The 19,550-nt window shown below is 46.4% G+C and overlaps 1 protein-coding gene across 2 annotated transcripts in view; it reads right to left on the minus strand.

Annotated features, from left to right (window-relative positions):
* Positions 1-3,444: 3,444 nt before the first annotated feature.
* Positions 3,445-19,550, minus strand: part of LOC143943350 (uncharacterized) — a 649,830-nt gene continuing 633,724 nt past the window's right edge. Inside the window, exon 5 of one of the 2 annotated variants that reach the window (XR_013264925.1) lies at positions 3,445-4,540. The gene's annotated coding sequence lies outside the window, so the exon portion shown is untranslated. The remainder of the gene's footprint in view (positions 4,541-19,550) is intronic. The other variant, XR_013264918.1, reaches the window with a different exon arrangement.

Here is a 19,550-nt window from a genome sequence, read left to right on the forward strand (position 1 = left end):
TTGGCTTTATTATAAAGTGGGACAGTGGTTGCTTTGCATCCTACTCAGTTAATTTCTTGGATGTTACTGAGATTCCCCTCAATTTTTCTTGTTAAATTGCAAAAAAAAACAAGAAAAAAAAACCGTTTACATTATTTATGCACTTTCTCTGTTGGACGCTGCTCATTTCACATGATTTATAAATAGCATTTCTGCAAAAATGTTGTTACATTAAATGTTATAAAATTGATGTTAGCACATGCATAACATTCCAACACTTGACATAATTCCCCTATTTATAGAAATTTGAAGGTCAACATCACTTATCCATTTTTCTTTATCTCACTTTAGAATTTTAAAGCAGTGTGCTTATAGGAGAAAATCAGTACCCATTTTCCCTACCATTTTCTGTTGTCCCTCTATCCTATGTAACATCCAACATCCTCCTCATAGGTGTGTGCACAGAGTGTGTCGGATGTGCCTGGGCACATCCTAAACACCCCATGTGCCATGCATAGCAATTGCCCTGATGTTGCCAGCTTATTGTCTCTCCCAGCCTGCCTGTAGAACAGAGCTAACAGAGTTTTGGAAAACTTCCTTTGACTCTGTGTTATGGATCTAATAAGTGGGGATAGAAGTAAGCAGAAGAAGCTGGGACTAGACCAGTATGCTGACAAGTTTTAGGATTACAAGTACAGTGTCATTCTAGTCTACTGCATTCGGCTGAGGATATGAGCACTGTGAGTGTGATTGCTCTCATGTACTCAGTGGACTTTTGCTATTTGTGCTATTTGATAGACTATAATAGAAGGCACTGCACTGCATTTTCCTATAGCTGACTATTTGGGCTCCTTTACGCTTGTGGTTGGTTGTGTGGTGAAAACATGCAGCTGAGCCACATTTTTACATCCCCTCCATCCAGCTTCCCTTCAGATACAGTGTTTTTCAGTGTTTTTCAAGGGTGCAAATGGCAGCGGCAGGAATCTGCTTGCTAGCTGCAGCAGCCAAACCTGCACACTTCAATTAAGGTCGATGGCCACAGCTATTTGTGGCTGTTCGCACACCTGCCGTGATCTATGCTGGACACACTTTTTCTTTGAGGTGTACAGGTTCAGCAGGGGCAGTTAGCTGCTCACACCTGTAATAAACAGCAAGAATCAATAGATTGCTGCCCCCTTCCATTTGCACCCTGGTAAAACACCCCTGTAATGTGGTTTTGCACATGCAATGTTGCTTTGTGGCAGGAATTGCACACCCTGTTGCATTCAGCAGTAATGTCCACTGAATGCAATCCATTCAGTGCAATGCCTGTGGTTGCGGCGCAGTAGTAAAACAGGTGGTGAAGAGGCAACATATCGCCTCATCACTGCCCCTCCCAAATACCTGTGAAAAGTAATCCAAATGTGGAACACTTTTCAGAGTGGTACACAAATGCGTGTTTGAGTTCTGGGGTGCAAACCCTAATGCAATAGGCTGCACACACCTATGACCTTCCTCCAAAAAAATGAAGGCATTCCTCCACATTAGCAACAAAACTATTCACATGGTAATCCCCCCCCATTCCAAATTCCATATGTATTAGTATAACTAGTAGAAAGTAGTAATCCAAAATACACTTCCTGGAAAGTGATTTTAAACCTGTTATAAATAGGCCCCATGTTTAAGATCCAGAGGGGAAGTGCAGTAGTCCAAGATAGAAGACATAATGGGGGTTATTTACTAAAGGCAAATCCACTTTGCACTGGAAATGCACTTGGAAGTAAAGTCACTGTAGATCCAAAAGGGACATGCAAGGAAAATAAAAAAAACAGCATTTTAGCTTGCACATGATTGGATGATAAAATCAGGAGAGCTTCCATTCATTTCAGATCTACCTCTTAGATTTAGAGCGACTGCACTACCAAGTGCACTTTCAGTGCAAAGTGGATTTGCCTTTCATAAATAACCCCCAATGCATAGTGTGTGGCCAGTTTAAAGGGTCCTATATACACGTTATTTAAAGTAACCGTTTTATCACATGCAATAATTAGACAACTATCACATTTTTTAAAGTGCACTTCCAGTCTTTGGAAGTGACCATTGCTGCATAAAAAAAAGTTTTCCAAAAAGTTGAAAAGTCAGCCAACAGTTATTTTTTATGAAGCATTCATTTTCACCCATCAAACAAAAAGGGAACAAGTCTGCCATGTCTTCCAGCAGCAAGTGAATGATAGGTGTTCATCATTCTTCTTGATGAGCCTTTACCCATATTTGGCGAAATTTACTTAAAATGTGCCTTGCAGTTTTAAATTTTACTGCTTTGCTTTCTAAACATGATTTTATTTTAGTATGAAAAAATTGCCAGTGCTGCAAAAGAGGGCTACATGCTACCACAATCCTTGAGACACTTAACACGTACAGTTCAAAATACCCACCCACTACCCACCATTAAAACACGTTATGATATCTATACTCCAATGTGAACAATCTGCACAGCAAAAAAATAAAAATAAAATAAGAATAATAAAATTAAATTTCTACTCAATCCTGCTTTGTTAACCTATGTAGAGTATACTTGCATTAACATAACATGCATGTTATAGCTAATGTTCTACCAGCGTGAAAAACACAGTGCTCATCTTACTAGAAAGAGGTTAGGATTATTGAAATTATAAATCTCAGCACATGTGGTTTTTCAGATTTATTGATGATTATAACTGCTTTAGGTTGGGTTCATATATGACAGTGATGGTGAACCTTGGCACCCCAGATGTTTTGGAACTACATTTCCCATGATGCTCTGGCACTCTGCAGTATACTGGAGCATCATGGGAAATGTAGTTACAAAACATCTGGGGTGCCAAGGTTCACCATCACTGATATATGAGCACACAGCAGCTCACATCAGGAGTCTGGTGCCTCCTTGTTCATTGTTTCAAGTCACATTTCAGCCAAATTTTTGGCTGATTTCAGACCTTGAATAGACCAAAAGACGCACAGGGCTCCTGTGCAAATCGCACCAGAGTCGTGCGGAGATATGTGAACCGGCTCCATAGAGAGACAGTCACAATCTCCTGCTGTGTGAATTGGATGCAGGGAAAGCCGCATCCAATCCACACTAGTGTGAACCCAGCCTTACAAGAGCATTCCATGGATAATAACCGGTTTATACAGACTCACTTATTACAGTGTTTATGCTTATAAGATTGTTTGATTTATATTGAGTTAACAGATTTTACTGCTTAGCAAAAGCTGTTAACTCAAAATAAATCAAACAAGCTGAATAGCCCTAGAAAACCAAATTTTCAATAAACATTCCTCATAAAGCTCTCCAAACATACATCACACCTTCACTTGTGTAGGTTGTATCTGGATGAGCTGGGCAATTTTCAAAAATAAATATTTTTTTCCTTGTCCTTCAAATGAAAAAACTAAATGAAAAACAAAAAACAATATATATATATATATATATATATATATATATATATATATTAATACCACATAACACATTTTATGTTTACCATAACAATACAGGAAAAAGGTGAATATGTGTTATATGATGTATCTACATATAGCATAATTTTTAGGGATACAGAGGTAAATCTGTACCAGTAGAGTGTAAGATAACAATAAAATATTTACATTGTAAGGAAACCTGAGAATTGAGGCTACTGACAGCATATTGCAAACTTTTCAAGGGATTTGAACCATAACAAGTTTTAAGTTTTTTGTTTGATCTTTACCAGCTTGCCTTGTTCTGTTTGTTCCTTCCAACAATATTCATTGTAAGAGATTTCTTTTCAGTTCCATGTATACAAAAAGTGAAATTGAACTTAAGGTAATTTCACAAAAAAAAGTGATCATGGCAAAAAAAACAACAACACAGTATCGAAACATACTTAATGTTTGACCAACGAAAGATAAATCAGAATCCTGTGTGTAAGAAATACCTGGAAATTCAACTTGGGCCCCAAGATGCTGTAGTCTCCACCCTGTCATGTTGACAATGTTCCTTCATTGACACTTACAATCTACAAATGTTGCTGCCATATTGAGTTGTACAGTATTTTGTATTCCTGCGCCCTATAGGTTTTACCCTTTCTGTAACATGACAAGGATTCCCCCTAAAAAAAAAAAAAAAAAAAAAAAATACAAGAGGTGGGGTTGTGAAAATACAAAACAATTTGAAGATAATTACTCCTCATCGGGTCAGTATGTATTACCACTAGACATCCTCTTCTTGGCCAAGTGTTTATATAGTACTGGCATCAAATTAATAGTGCAGAGCATGACGCAAAGTAAAGGGATTTCATACTGTTCTCATCAAATCAGTTGGCATAGTCATTCAGAAGATTACATGTCATGGCACTTTTCTTGATGCCTTATCTGAGAAGCATATTAATAGGACCAGTGAGGCAAAGTCACAGCACTGAATTGTTCATACTGTAACGGTATTCATTTCCATCAGACATTCTTCCAATACATACTAATTTATGAGGATGTGTACAGGTTTACATGAAACAAGTTCCATTATCCATTCAAGAACACTTTTTAATCTTGTTCTTTTATCATTGCTACTGACCTAAGGAAAGATAAAAAGACAAAAAGGTTAAACATATCCTCATTTAAGATTTATAAAACCAACTAACTAGACAAGCAATATTCACATGCACTCTTACTTAGCTATAAAGCTTAGCTATATATATATAGATCATGTCAATTAAAAAATGGAACCTGTTCAATTAGGCAGGCACCAGATCTGTCACCATGGCAATGCTTTTTGGTAAGTCAATCTAAAATGTCCAAAATTCTGTTTAATTTAAGCCATGCATACTATATAATTGTTTTCCAGGCGTTTCGGCTATTGGCACTACCCTAAGAATAAAATGAATGGTCTTTCATACATACTTGTCTTCCAAAATGGTTAAATCACTAATACCAGTTAATGAACATTTACAGAGAAGGTATTATGCCCTGTACACACGGTCTGACTTTCCGACGGAAAATGGGGGGTCCATCCGGCTTTTACCATCTAAATTTCCGACACACAAAATTTGAGAGCAGGATCTAAAATTTTCCCGACAACAAAATCCGACTGTTTAAATTCTGATCGTGTGTAGACAATTCCGACGGACAAATTGCCACGCATGCTCAGAATAAATTACGAGACAAAATATATTGGCTACTGCCCTCTTTATAGTCCTGTCGTACGTATTGTACATCACCACATTCTGAACGATCGGATTTTCTAACAACTTTGTGCGACCGTGTGTATGCAAGACAAGTTTGCGCCAAAATCTGTCAGAAAAAACCCGACAGATTTTGTAGTCGGAATGTCCAACCGTGTGTACAGGGCATAAGTCTCAAATTAAAATTCAGAGGGGTCTAGTTTGTAAAATTTTCTTAAGGCAGATGCCCGAATCTTGGTGACAGTCTCTTCTGTACATCACTGTCCTCAGCTTCCTTCACATCACAACCCCCCCTAACATCGCAGCTCCCACTTTACATCAGTGTCCACTTTATACATTACAACACCCCCCCTCATAAATCACAGTGCCCCTTGCAGTCATAGCCCCCCCCTCCTTTACATCACAGTCCCTCTTTCATCATTCAGCTCCCCCTGCACAGTCCTACCAGGGCAGAGGCACATAGCAGCTGGGTGTTTTCTCCCTCTGGTCTCCCACCCGGCCACCGCTATCATCCTCACACCGAGCATGGCGGAAGGTGCTGCATATCAGGACAGAGGGCAGGTGCTGCCCAACTTATTTTATCAACAAGTGGATGATTACCAAATCCTGCCCTCTGTCCTGATATGCAGCGCCTCCCTCCTGCCTGCTGTGAGTATGATAGCAGTGGCCAGCAGGGAACCAGAGAGAGATCACCCAGGCTGATAAGTGGCATGGCTACGGTCTGGACAGCACTGTCTCTTTTGTTGCGGGTCCAGCATTTAGTGAACCTTGGTCTAAGGTATCTTCAGTATTATTTTCTTTAATTTTTAGCAGTAGACTTTTTTCATAGGCTTGCTTCCAAATTTTGAATCTATTTTTCCATATTTTGGTAATGAATTATATACATACACACACACATATATATATATATATATATATATATACATACATACACACACACACACACACACTGGAGATCAAAATTAGAGAACAATTTATTAACACTTGATTTTTTCATAAATATTGTAATCTTCATTGCTTAACATTTGATGGAATTTTTGTTGTGGCCAAACCATGCTAATAAAATGGTGTTTTTCAAAATTACCAAGGCACTTCAACAAAAAAACTTTAGTAGAAAACGCAATGATCAAAATTAGAGAACGGCAATGACTGTTGCACGGAGAAAGATTGCAACTAAAATTTCTGAAGGTTACATCAATGAACAATTAGTAGGAGGTGGGGGGCTCTTGCTCTTGACTTCACCACATCTGCAGCCACAGGGCATCACTTAGTCTCTCACACTGCTCTGGTGTGATTTTGTTCCATTCTTCTTCCAGTCTTTTGCACAGTTCTGTGACTGTAGTGGGTCTCTTGGCCATAGGTTGCAAAGGATTTTCCAGAGGTTTTCTATTGGGTTTAGATCCAGACTCTGGACTAGCCATTTCATTATTTCAATGTTTTCAGCTTTAAAGTGGTTGTAAACCCTTACAAACCACTTTGACCTACAGGTAAGCCTAGATTAAGGCTTACCTGTAGGTCCAAGCAATATCTCCTAAACCTATATGGTTTAGGAGATATTTGCCCGAAAATGGGCACCGCTGTCTACGGCGCATGCACCGTAGACAGCGGCACGCAAGCGCACTGAGCGCGGCATTCTCAGCGATGGAGCTGCCGCGCGTGTCGGCTCCCGTGCGCATGCGCGGGAGTGACGTCATCGCGGCTTCGCCGAATGACAGCGGCTGAGCTGCGAGACCCACCAACAAGATGGATGCGGCGGACTACAGGGGACAGCAGCGACTTCGCTGGCTCCTGTGTCAGGTAAGTGACACATAATGGACTACTATGCAATGCAATGCATAGTAGTCCATTATGCTTTGCCTTTGCAGGGAATGAAAGAGGAAGTAAACTCATCAGGGTTTACTTCCTCTTTAAGGAACTGCTTTACCCGTTTTGCTGTGTGACAGGAGGCATTGTTGTGCATGAACATTTCTGACTGAGTGATGAACACAGGGAAGGAACCGCATGTTGTTGAAGGTTCTGATAGATATTTGTATTCACTCTGCCATGTAGCTGTAAACAGAGGCCTAACTCCCACAACAGAAAACATTCCCCAAACCATGACCATCTTTTACTGACTTCTTTACATACTTTGGGTTCGGTCTTTCCCCAGTTTGACAACAACCATAATGTTTCCCTTTGGACCCAAATAAATTAAACTCGCTTTCATCATTAAAGTGAACTTTGGACTAGTTCTCCTTTGTCCACACAACATGCTCCTCAGTAGGGACCGACCGATATGTTTTTTTCAGTGCCGATACAATACTGATAGCCGATAATGTCTGCCGATATTCTGTACATTAAAAAAAAAATTTGTACGCTTTTTTTTATCACTTGTTATTGCTGTCACAAGGAATGTAAAGATGTCTTTTGACAGAGATCTACAAGGCCCCAAACCTCTCCTCTGCACTTGAAAGTATTCAAAATGTCAAGATCAGCGTTTTTAAATACTTTATATTTTTTAAAACTGACGCCTTAAAGATGCCATCCAGGAAGTGATGTAATGACATCGCTTCCGGGTTACTATATCCAAGACCCGAAGGAAGACAGCTGTTAACTTGTCTAGATCCCAATTCAAATCGAGCCTCTGTGGGATGTGCTCGGATGTGACGGCTTGGTGCCAGATACAGCAGCGTACCTTCAGAGGCTTAGTGGCGTACATGCCTTGACGGGTTATGATGGATGTACATAATGTTATGGCTGATCTCTCCCTCTCTCTCTCTCTCTCTCTCTCTATATATATATATATATTTCTTGATCATACATCAGGGGACACAGGAGCTCATTACATAGTGGGTTATATAGGCACCTCTGGTGATTGGACACTGGTTAACGCCAATTAAGGAGAATTCCTCCCCTATATAACCCCTCCCATATGGGAGGCACCTCAGTTTTTTCGCCAGTGTCTATGGTGGTTGGTCACGTAAAACATGTGCTATGAAGAAAGCTCTGTGCAGGTCCCTGCGGGGACCTAAGGGCTACAACAAACCGAATCCATATCTCGGGCCGATATTTTGACTCCCAAGATGGTATGGTACCCGGGCCCTGTCATCCGAAGAAACAAGGTTTTGCCTGTAAGTCCTCTCCTATTGGAAGACTGGGCTCTGGGAAAACCAGACTTGGTGTACTATTTACATAGTGGCACGAAAGTTTCTGGCAGAGTCTTTACAAGGTCCAGGTAGGAGGTTCTTCTGAGAAAGAACCCCAAAAAAACCTGAAGGTTGGCACAACTCTGCCCACCGTGATTACTGCAATTCCTGCGGCGAGGACAGGTAAGGGAAGTTAATCCTATATATAATTATATTATGGATTTCTTCATTTGAGTAGTAGTATGTCTTTCCTGGTTTCCACCACTAGAGGGAGTAAGAGCAGCCTGATGCATACTTACATGCCTTTCAGTACACACGCTCAGTGAAGCCTGGTTCTCCAGAGGTCTCACGTCTCCACTGCAATCCCTGCCATAATATATGTAATACAGGGGTCCCACGTAGACTGGGGGTCCCACGCAGCTCCGATGGAGATTCCCTTTCCCCCCTGGATTCGGTCCTCGTGCACACGCGCGCCGAGCGCGCTCCCGGGCTAATGGAGGAGGGGGGAGTGTGGTTGTGAGCTGTGCACGTTGGTGTGCACGGCGCTGTACTGCGCAGGCGCCAGGCGGCAGATTTAAAAAGCCCAGAGCGTCAGGGGGCTGTAAGTGTGAGACAGAGGAGCTGTGGGCAGTAAGCATCCCAAGGGATTGGATCCAGGCAAACCTAAGACACCTACTCAGCATCAGGTTGTGCAGTTTAAGCATATATATTTTTTGTGAGACTTTAAGCACAACAGTGATTGCACTTTGTACTAGTACCTCTGCTTTGTAGATTAGGACTATGTCTCCTCGTAAGAGGGTCTCAGGGGGAGGTAACAAGGGCACTGGTAAATCACCGCCTAGGTCCAGGGGTTCTAAAAATGCCTTTAAGTTACCATCCCCCCCTGCAAGACTGGAGCCAGCCTCACAGGATGAGTCAGTGCCCCTGTCAGGTTTTGCAGCCTCTCCTAATGTCTCAGCCCCGGTATACGTCACTGAGGACTCCCTTAGGGCTACATTGGAGGGTTTTGAGGGGAGAATCATGAATTTTATTTCTGCTTCCCTGAAAGATAGCAGGAAAAGGGGTAGATCCCCTCCCTCTGCTGAGATTCCTCTTTCAGATGATTCTTCTGACAATGAGGAGAGATCCCTATCTTGGGACAGGGATCTTGAGCAGTCAGAGGAATCAGAGGAGGAGGAGAGAGTCCCCTCCTCCCAGGCACTCAGAAAACAGGTGCAGTATTATACTGAATTGGTGCGTACCACATTCAGAATGCCTGCTGCTGAAGTCGCTACGTCCTCTGTTTCTTCCCTGGGAGTCAGGAAAATCCCACAGCTTTTTCCTTTCCAATTCATCCCTTAATGGATAAATTGTTGCATGAGGATTGGGGACATCCAGATAAACTGTTTGCTCCTCCTAAAAGGTTTTCTATGCATTATCCTCTAGAGGAAAGTTTCACCAAGAAATGGGGGGTCCCATCTGTCGATTCGGCTGTTTCTTGCGTGAATAAAAACCTGACCTGTCTGTTGGATAATGCTCAGGTATTTAAAGATCCAACTGATAAGAAGTTGGAAACATTGTTAAAAGCCTCCTTTTCCATGACTGGCGCTGTAGTGCAACCTACAGTCGCAGCCGTGGGGTTGTGTCAGTTCCTCAAGGAACAGGTTAAGCAGATGCTTGGCCTCCTTCCCAGTGAGGAAGTTGAGAATTATGCAGAAATACCTCAAATTCTGTGTTTCATGATTGATGCGATTTTGGATTCTGTCCAACAAGCATCTCGTTTGTCTCTCCTGTTGGTGCACATGCGAAGGGCCCTATGGCTAAAGAATTGGGCAGCTGAGCTATCATGCAAGAAGCATTTTATTGGGTTACCGTTTAAGGGGGAACGTTTGTTTGGAGAAGAATTAGACAAATTCGTCCAAAAAATTTCAGGGGGTAAATCTACTCTCCTTCCAGTCAAATGGAGCAAATGTCCATCATTTAGGCGTTCTCTCTCTCCCGGAGCATCAAGCTCTAAGCAGTGGCGACGGCCTTCTCAACCCTCCTCTACTGGAAAGGCTCAAGGCCGGGCCCAGGGGCAGAAGAAATCCTGGGGTCAAAAGTCTGCCAAGCAGAGCCCAAAAGCTTCCTTGTGAAGGGGCGCCCCCGCTCGGCCGAGTGGGGGGAAGGCTCCTGCAGTTTACGGAAGCCTGGCGGGAAGAGATCCGGGATAAGTGGGTGATCTCTTCGGTATCTCTGGGCTACAAGCTAGAGTTTCAGGAGATTCCACCTTCTTGCTTTCTAAGGTCAAGGATCCCCAGGGACCTAGTAAAGCAAAAAACGCTATTTCTGGCCTTAGATCACTTACTATCCCAGGGGGTGATAGTAGAAGTGGACCCAAAAGAACAGGTTTCGGGGTTTTACTCGAATCTCTTTACCGTTCCGAAGCCAAATGGAAGTGTCAGACCTATCCTGGATCTGAAGGATCTTAACCCGGTTTTTACGCATCCGGTCCTTCCGAATGCAGTCAATTCGCACTGTGATCTCCTCCCTGGAAGGGGGAGAGTTTATGGCATCAATAGACATCAAGGATGCATATCTCCATGGTTCGCAGTAGAGCGGCGCCATTTTCAATTTGTGGCCTTGCCGTTCGGGCTCGCTACGGCCCCTCGAGTCTTCACAAAGATTCTGGACCCTCTCTTGGCAAACCTAAGAGCTCAGGGTATAGCCATCATGGCTTATCTAGACGATTTGCTTCTCATGGAGAAAACAGTAGCGTTCCTGAACCACAGTGTTACCAGAACGCTATAACACCTGGAACGCCTAGGTTGGATTATAAACCTAGAAAAGTCGTCCCTACAGCCTGCTACCAGGTTGGAATACCTGGGTATGCTTATCGACACTAGTGATGGACGAACTTCCGACGGGACGTTTCGCGAACGCGAAACGCGAACGGACACAAACGTTCGCGAAAACGACCGTTCGCCGCGGGCTCCATTGACTTCAATGGGAGGCGAATTTCGCAAACCTTTAGGTCGAATTTGCGGCCACGGGGTAATTATTAGGGGGTAGCACGTAGTCCCACCACCTGGACAATAGCATAATACATGTATGAGGTGAATTTGGGATCGATAACTACAAGCATTTTTTTTTTATTTGGGAAATTGTTCTGACAATTCAGGACTATGGAGCTAATGAAGGCAATGGAGGAGAGGGAAGGTCAGGGACCAGGGTAGGCAAACAAGAGGGTGCAGGAGATACAGAGCACTGACAGCAGCACCGTAATACAGAGCACTGACATCAGCACCGTGACATACAGCGCTGACAGCAGCTCCGTGACATACAGCGCTGACAGCAGCTCCGTGACATACAGCGCTGACAGCAGCTCCGTGACATACAGCGCTGACAGCAGCTCCGTGACATACAGCGCTGACAGCAGCTCCGTGACATACAGCGCTGACAGCAGCACCGTGACATACAGCGCTGACAGCAGCTCCGTGACATACAGCGCTGACAGCAGCTCCGTGACATACAGCGCTGACAGCAGCTCCGTGACATACAGCACTGACAGCAGCTCCGTGACATACAGCGCTGACAGCAGCTCCGTGACATACAGCGCTGACAGCAGCACCGTGACATACAGCGCTGACAGCAGCTCCGTGACATACAGCGCTGACAGCAGCTCCGTGACATACAGCGCTGACAGCAGCTCCGTGACATACAGCGCTGACAGCAGCTCCGTGACATACAGCGCTGACAGCAGCTCCGTGACATACAGCGCTGACAGCAGCACCGTGACATACAGCGCTGACAGCAGCTCCGTGACATACAGCGCTGACAGCAGCTCCGTGACATACAGCGCTGACAGCAGCTCCGTGACATACAGCACTGACAGCAGCTCCGTGACATACAGCGCTGACAGCAGCTCCGTGACATACAGCGCTGACAGCAGCACCGTGACATACAGCGCTGACAGCAGCTCCGTGACATACAGCGCTGACAGCAGCTCCGTGACATACAGCGCTGACAGCAGCTCCGTGACATACAGCGCTGACAGCAGCTCCGTGACATACAGCGCTGACAGCAGCTCCGTGACATACAGCGCTGACAGCAGCTCCGTGACATACAGCGCTGACAGCAGCTCCGTGACATACAGCGCTGACAGCAGCTCCGTGACATACAGCGCTGACAGCAGCTCCGTGACATACAGCGCTGACAGCAGCTCCGTGACATACAGCGCTGACAGCAGCTCCGTGACATACAGCGCTGACAGCAGCTCCGTGACATACAGCGCTGACAGCAGCACCGTAAGCAGCCCCAGGAGGAAGTCAGCACAGCACAGGGATGGTGTGATCCCCTCATAATAAGAACCCCCAGGAGGAAGTCAGCACAGCACAGGGATGGTGGGAGCCCCTCATAATAAGAACACCCAGGAGGAAGTCAGCACAGCACAGGGATGGTGGGAACCCCTCATAATAAGCAGCCCCAGTAGAAATATGACACCGCTCAACCTCTTCAAAGAGGAGGGTAGGGGCATATAGTACGGTGTGCTTTTTTGGGTCAGGGAAGTGAGCCAAATGAATTAAGAAGGTCTGTGTGCTTGATTCCAAAAATTGTTTATAGACATATACATGGTCTACTGATCACATGTGTTGAATTCCTCCGAGATCCATGCCTCATTCATTTTTAGAAATGTGAGGTAGTTAACACTGTGGTGAGCTAGGCGAGTACGCTTATCGGTCACAATCCCCCCTGCTGCGCTGAACGTCCTTTCGGACAGGACACTGGATGAGGGGCAAGCCAACAGTTCGATTGCAAATTGGGCAAGCTCTGGCCAGAGGTCAAGCCTGCCCACCCAGTAGTCTAGGGGTTCATCACTCCTCAGAGCGTCCACATCGGCCGTTAACCCAATGTAGTCGGACACCTGACGGTCTAGGCGTTCCCTGATGCTGGATCCGGATGACACCTGTCGATGGGTCGGCTGAAAGAATGACCTCATATCCGAAGTCACCAACACATCTTCAAACCGGCCTCTTCTTGCAGGCGCTGTTGGATTGGTACCCGCAAATCCTTCTCTGGGAGTGGGAATTGCTCCTCTGCCAGCGCACGCAAAAGCAGAATGCAGCATTTCTCGAAGCAAGGCCTGGAAGTGCTGCATTCTGACAGCCCTCTGCGACGGCGGTAACATTTCCGCCATTTTGTGTTTGTACCGGGGGTCTAAGTACGTTGCCACCCAGTACTGGTCCTTGACCCTCATGCTTTTTATACGGGGGTCCCTATTAAAACACTGGAGCATGAAGGCCCCCATTTGCACTAAAGTGGAAGCGGTGTGGTGGCCTGGCTCCTGCTCATCATCCAGGATAATGTCGTCCTCTTCATTCTCCTCTCCCCATCCTCGCACAACAGGGATCCCAGAAAGGTTTAAAGCATGCTCTTCTTGCTCCTGCTCATCCGCCCCGGCACCATCCTCCTCTGACTCCTCATCAGACTCCTGTTGTTGACTTGTCTCAGATAGAGTAGCCCCCCCTGGGAATTCATCCAGCATTGCGACTTCCTCATCTTCCCGCTCCTGCTCCTCCACAGCCTGATCAATGACACGACGCAATGCACGCTCCAGAAAGAAGGCATAAGGTACCATGTCACTGATGGCGCCATGGCTGCGACTGACCAGTTTGGTGATCTCCTCAAATGGCCGCAGAAGTCTGCATGTGTCGCGCATGAGCAGCCACTGGCGCGGTGAAAAAAAACCCAGCTCCCCAGAACCGTTTCTTTCGCAGAGTTCATACAGGTAGACGTTAACTGCACGTTTCTGCTGGAGCAGCCTATCAAGCATATAGAAGGTTGAGTTCCATCGCGTCGGGCAATCGCAAATAAGACGTCTGACCGGCAGATGGTGTCGCCGCTGAATGTCAGCAAGGCGAGCCATGGCCGTGTAAGATCTTCTGAAATGGGCCGAGATTTTCCTTGCCTGCCGCAAGATGTCCTGGACCCCAGGGTATTTGACAAGGAATCGCTGCACGACCAAGTTTAAGACGTGTGCCATGCACGGCACGTGCGTGATTTTGCCCTGTTTCAATGCGCTAAGCAGATTGGCACCGTTGTCACACACCACTTTACCAACTGTCAAATTGAGCGGTGTTAGCCACTCATCTGCCTGTGAACGCAAAGCTGAAAGGAGTGCCGGGCCAGTGTGGCTCTTTGCTTCCAGGCACAACAGACGCAGCACGGCATGGCAACGTCTCACCTGGCATGTGGAATAGGTTCTGGGGAGCTTGGGCGGTGCAGTGGAAGAGACGCTAGCAGCGGAAAAGGAGGAGGCAGCTGAGGAGGAGAGGGAGGAGGATGGAGTAGGAGGAGGAGAAGAAGAGTCAGGCCTGCATGCAATCCGTGGCGGTAAAACCAAATCTACACGGGTGCCACGGGTTACATGCTTGACGGCCGTCAGAAGGTTCACCCAGTGGGCAGTAAAACTGATATACCTTCCCTGCCCGTGTTTGCTAGACCACGTGTCTGTGGTCAGATGTATCTTGGCACCGACACTGTGTGCCAGAGATACATTCACTTGCCGCTGAACATGGCCATATAGCTCTGGGATGCCCTTCTCTGAGAAATACTTCCTTCCTGGGACCTTCCATTGTGGTGTTCCAATGGCCACAAATTTGCGAAAGGCCTCCGAGTCCACCAGTTTATATGGCAGTAGTTGGCGGGCTATGAGTTCTGACAAGCCAGCCGCCAACCGTTGGGCAAGAGGGTTATCCGGCGTCATCATTTTTTTACGCTCAAACATTAGGCCCACGGAAGCCTGCCTTTTTGCAGAAAAATGTGAGCTTGGCGTGATGGAAGGTGGAGTGGAGGACAATTGTGAGGAGAGAGGAGAAGGAGAAGTAGAAGACGAGGCTGGACGGTGAGAGCCTGCAGTGTGGCTTTGTGTGTTCCGTTGCTCCCACTGGGCTCGGTGATGGCTGCTCATGTGCCTTCTTAAGGCGGTCGTCCCTAGGTGAGTATTGGGCTTACCGCGACTAACGCGTTGACTGCAAAGATTGCAGATGGCAACGCTATTGTCAGCAGCGGACACGTTAAAAAAAGCCCACACTGCGGAGCCATGTGCCGGTGTCCTGGGAGCGCCAGATGTGACCGTACATGGTCGATGACTCGCTCCTGATACATTTGCAGTCTGCTTTGTCCCTGCTGTGCAATGTAAGTCATTGCTGCTTCTCCTCCCTATCTGCTGGTCCATATCTCCCTCTGAACTCCCCTCCTCTTCCTCTCTTGTGGGCACCCACGTGACATCACTAGACACGTCATCATCAACGTCACCTTCCCCACCGCTATAAGTAGAGTAGGCAGCAACACCGGGGACCAACCTCCTCCTTGGGCTGATCTGGGTACTGGCGTCAGACTGCTGAGTAGCGCTTGTTGCTACCTCCTCTTCCTGATCCAATACCAAGAGTGGCTGCGCATCAGAAATGTCCTCTTGATATGGATCGGAAAATAATTCCAGTGACTCAAGCGGAAGGTATGTGGTGGTGGTGGTGGTGGTCGTGTTGTTGGTGGTAGTGTCTTTGGGGGTGCACATAGCAGAGAGTGAAGAAGAGGGTGCAGATCGAGAGGATGAGGAGGGTGCAGAAGAGTAAGGCTGAGCGAGCCACTCAACCAAGTCTGGTGCATCCTTTAAAGTAATTGAACGCACCTTCTGCAACTTCCCACTTTGGCTCAAGCCTGTTGCTCCTGCCCTACCCCTACCACCCCTGCGGAAGGGCCTGCCTCTTCCTCTGCATGTCATTTTTTAAATGACCCTGTGACAAAACTCTTAGTCCCTATACCGCTGAAGGACTGCTGCAGTATAGGTGAGCGGTCAGCAGTGGTGCACGTCAACCCTATCTATTGTGGACCTATAGCGGTCCTTACAGAACAGCAGACTGTACCGCACTCAAGCCTATGTACCGTAGCACCCTATACCAAGTTACCAGTCCTTATAAGAACTTTTGTGGACCAAGCAGGTTGTGTATTAGTGTTTAGCAGACTGTACGTCAGTCCCTATACCGCTGAAGGACTGCTGCAGTATAGGGCAGCGGTCAGCAGTGGTGCACGTCAACCCTATCTATTGTGGACCGATAGCGGTCCTTACAGAACAGCAGACTGTACCGCACTCAAGCCTATGTACCGTAGCACCCTATACCAAGTTACCAGTCCTTATAAGAACTTTTGTGGACCAAGCAGGTTGTGTATTAGTGTTTAGCAGACTGTACGTCAGTCCCTATACCGCTGAAGGACTGCTGCAGTATAGGGCAGCGGTCAGCAGTGGTGCACGTCAACCCTATCTATTGTGGACCGATAGCGGTCCTTACAGAACAGCAGACTGTACCGCACTCAAGCCTATGTACCGTAGCACCCTATACCAAGTTACCAGTCCTTATAAGAACTTTTGTGGAACAAGCAGGTTGTGTGTTAGTGATTAGCAGACTGTACGTCAGTCCCTATACCAATGAAGGACTGCTGCAGTATAGGGCAGCGGTCAGCAGTAGTGCACGGCAACCCTATGTATTGTGGACCGATAGCGGTCCTTACAGAACAGCAGACTGTACCGCACTCAAGCCTATGTACCGTAGCACCCTATACCAAGTTACCAGTCCTTATAAGAACTTTTGTGGACCAAGCAGGTTGTGTATTAGTGTTTAGCAGACTGTACGTCAGTCCCTATACCGCTGAAGGACTGCTGCAGTATAGGGCAGCGGTCAGCAGTGGTGCACGTCAACCCTATCTATTGTGGACCGATAGCGGTCCTTACAGAACAGCAGACTGTACCGCACTCAAGCCTATGTACCGTAGCACCCTATACCAAGTTACCAGTCCTTATAAGAACTTTTGTGGACCAAGCAGGTTGTGTATTAGTGTTTAGCAGACTGTACGTCAGTCCCTATACCGCTGAAGGACTGCTGCAGTATAGGGCAGCGGTCAGCAGTGGTGCACGTCAACCCTATCTATTGTGGACCGATAGCGGTCCTTACAGAACAGCAGACTGTACCGCACTCAAGCCTATGTACCGTAGCACCCTATACCAAGTTACCAGTCCTTATAAGAACTTTTGTGGAACAAGCAGGTTGTGTGTTAGTGATTAGCAGACTGTACGTCAGTCCCTATACCAATGAAGGACTGCTGCAGTATAGGGCAGCGGTCAGCAGTAGTGCACGGCAACCCTATGTATTGTGGACCGATAGCGGTCCTTACAGAACAGCAGACTGTACCGCACTCAAGCCTATGTACCGTAGCACCCTATACCAAGTTACCAGTCCTTATAAGAACTTTTGTGGACCAAGCAGGTTGTGTATTAGTGTTTAGCAGACTGTACGTCAGTCCCTATACCGCTGAAGGACTGCTGCAGTATAGGGCAGCGGTCAGCAGTGGTGCACGTCAACCCTATGTATTGTGGACCGATAGCGGTCCTTACAGAACAGCAGACTGTAACGCACTCAGGCCTATGTACCGTAGCACCCTATACCAAGTTACCAGTCCTTATAAGAACTTTTGTGGACCAAGCAGGTTGTGTGTTAGTGATTAGCAGACTGTACGTCAGTCCCTATACCAATGAAGGACTGCTGCAGTATAGGGCAGCGGTCAGCAGTAGTGCACGGCAACCCTATGTATTGTGGACCGATAGCGGTCCTTACAGAACAGCAGACTGTAACGCACTCAGGCCTATGTACCGTAGCACCCTATACCAAGTTACCAGTCCTTATAAAAACTTTTGTGGACCAAGCAGGTTGTGTGTTAGTGTTTAGCAGACTGTGCGTCAGTCCCTATACCGCTGAAGGACTGCTGCAGTATAGGGCAGCGGTCAGCAGTGGTGCACGTCAACCCTATCTATTGTGGACCGATAGCGGTCCTTACAGAACAGCAGACTGTACCGCACTCAAGCCTATGTACCGTAGCACCCTATACCAAGTTACCAGTCCTTATAAGAACTTTTGTGGACCAAGCAGGTTGTGTATTAGTGTTTAGCAGACTGTACGTCAGTCCCTATACCGCTGAAGGACTGCTGCAGTATAGGGCAGCGGTCAGCAGTGGTGCACGTCAACCCTATGTATTGTGGACCGATAGCGGTCCTTACAGAACAGCAGACTGTAACGCACTCAGGCCTATGTACCGTAGCACCCTATACCAAGTTACCAGTCCTTATAAGAACTTTTGTGGACCAAGCAGGTTGTGTGTTAGTGATTAGCAGACTGTACGTCAGTCCCTATACCAATGAAGGACTGCTGCAGTATAGGGCAGCGGTCAGCAGTAGTGCACGGCAACCCTATGTATTGTGGACCGATAGCGGTCCTTACAGAACAGCAGACTGTACTGCACTCAGGCCTATGTACCGTAGCACCCTATACCAAGTTACCAGTCCTTATAAAAACTTTTGTGGACCAAGCAGGTTGTGTGTTAGTGTTTAGCAGACTGTGCGTCAGTCCCTATACCGCTGAAGGACTGCTGCAGTATAGGGCAGCGGTCAGCAGTAGTGCACGGCAACCCTATGTATTGTGGACCGATAGCGGTCCTTACAGAACAGCAGACTGTAACGCACTCAGGCCTATGTACCGTAGCACCCTATACCAAGTTACCAGTCCTTATAAGAACTTTTGTGGACCAAGCAGGTTGTGTGTTAGTGATTAGCAGACTGTACGTCAGTCCCTATACCAATGAAGGACTGCTGCAGTATAGGGCAGCGGTCAGCAGTAGTGCACGGCAAACCTATGTATTGTGGACCGATAGCGGTCCTTACAGAACAGCAGACTGTACCGCACCCAAGCCTATGTACCGTAGCACCCTAGACAGACCAAGTTACCAGTCCTGATAAAGAGCTTTGTGGAACAAGTGAGTTGTGAATGATTAGCAGACTGCAGCAGAAGGGCAGCAGTCAAGTATAATATTCTTTCTATATTTGGAAGAAAGAATATTATACGTGTACAAGCCTATTACCGTACCACTGATACCAGTCCTGAAAAGAACCTTTGTGGAACTAATAGTAACAGCAAGTCTTTAAAATTATCCTCACTGCCTGACACACTGCTTCCTGCCTGTCCCTATACAAATTGGCAAAAAAGAGTAGGCTGGAACGATTAGCTGGAACAGCTCTTTTGTGGACCTGATAGTAACAGCTAATGATGATGATGATGATGATGATGAAGAAAGACTAATCTGGCTGAGCTGTCCCTAAAATAGCAGCATACAGCGCTCTGTCCCTTTATCTAAACTGACAAAAGAAACTCAGGCTGCTGACCTAACACCTATACCAGTCCTGAAAAGAACTTTTGTGTACCAAATAGCTAGCGTT

Source organism: Lithobates pipiens, unplaced genomic scaffold (assembly GCF_037356315.1).
Source record: "Lithobates pipiens isolate NorthernLeopardFrog02 unplaced genomic scaffold, aLitPip1_a1.2 Scaffold_30, whole genome shotgun sequence".
Lineage (NCBI taxonomy): Eukaryota > Metazoa > Chordata > Amphibia > Anura > Ranidae > Lithobates > Lithobates pipiens.